Source organism: Anguilla anguilla, chromosome 17, assembly GCF_013347855.1.
Source record: "Anguilla anguilla isolate fAngAng1 chromosome 17, fAngAng1.pri, whole genome shotgun sequence".
Taxonomy (NCBI): domain Eukaryota; kingdom Metazoa; phylum Chordata; class Actinopteri; order Anguilliformes; family Anguillidae; genus Anguilla; species Anguilla anguilla.
In genome coordinates, this window is record NC_049217.1 from 5620528 (window position 1) to 5621959 (window position 1432).

The following is a 1432-nucleotide window of genomic DNA, read 5'->3' on the forward strand; positions in this document are numbered from 1 at the left end:
GCAGCCACTGCCAGATGGCTCCAGTTCAGTGAGCAGGCTGGTATGTTAAACCCAGGCCAGGGCTTTGTGTCGGGAACCCCACACTGACTTTAACAGCTGCTATGACACCTCCGCTAATTAGACATTTTCAGCTAAGCTTTGCCGCGTCAGCAGAGTTTGGGAATATGAGCTTCTTCCGGTAAAAACCCTGTACATATGCTTCTGTTAGTACAAACATAGTCTTAACTCCACACACTGGCTAAGGCTCAGTCAACATTTGTCCCTGACTTGAAAAACTGAAAGGAAAAACCATTATTATGTCACAGATAGGGCCACCAGTTTGTTTCTATTGTGTGCTCTGCAGGAATTACATTACATTACATTATAGGCATTTAGCAGACGCTCTTATCCAGAGCGACGTACAACAAGTGCATAGGTTCATGATGTAGAGGTGCAAAAGAAACACTTGTATTTTAAGAATAAGAGAATTTTAGAATTCTTGTAAGAATTTTAACTTGTATTTCATTTTTTGTCCAGTAATCTTTGTAGGGACTTAATCAGCACAGTGACTAATTATACACTTGAGTGTCTAACTGATAGCTGATCTACATTAACAGGGAGAGTGACAGGAAGGAAAGTAAACATGGATGGAATATCAAATAGTTTACAGGCATTAAGCCAACACTCTTATCCTGAGCAACTTACGACCAGTTATACAGCCGGATGTATACTGGAGCAAGGCAGGTTAAGTACCGTGCTCAAGGGTACAATGGCAGTGCCCTACCGGGGAATCGAAACTGTAACCTTTAGGTTATAAGACCAGCTCCTTAGCCATTATACTACACTGCTGCCTACAGACAATTGCAAGATGTCAAGGTGCTGAAACAGCAGGAATAGCTGCTTTAGAAATTCCTTCAGACGTACCTCCGCAAATCACACAGTATTGAACAAACAATGGTTCAATAACACAAACAGGATACAGTATTGTGAGTAACTTTGGAGAGAAGCAGAAGAAATGTATCCGACGAGGATGGGATTCGAACCCACACGTGCAGAGCACAATGGATTAGCAGTCCATCGCCTTAACCACTCGGCCACCTCGTCACACATCACAAATGCACACACTACAAAACCAGGCCTTTGAGCTAGCAGGTGCAACTCTATCGAAACTCTACAATTTGCAATTTAACAATGAATCATGCAAAGACAATACAGATCGAGTCCTGGTTCTCAACACAATACAGATCGAGTCCTGGTGGGTTGCAGTGTCTGCTGGTTTTCCTTTTGACATTAAGTTGCCTAAACTTAACCAAGTGCTCTACAATACAGCACTCAAGAAATCAATAATAAAATGCAATGTTAAAAATAAAGCAATGGAGAGTCTGACTTACCTCTGAATGCTTAATGTAAATGACAACTCCTGTCAAAGCAGCACAAATTCGGACTCTTTCCC

At 41.8% G+C, this 1432-nt stretch overlaps 1 non-coding gene across 1 annotated transcript; it reads right to left on the bottom strand.

The window, feature by feature from the left end:
- Nucleotides 1-1001: 1001 nt before the first annotated feature.
- On the bottom strand, nt 1002-1083 carry trnas-gcu. Its single transcript has one exon. It is a non-coding gene; the product is annotated as a tRNA-Ser (tRNA).
- Nucleotides 1084-1432: the final 349 nt, after the last annotated feature.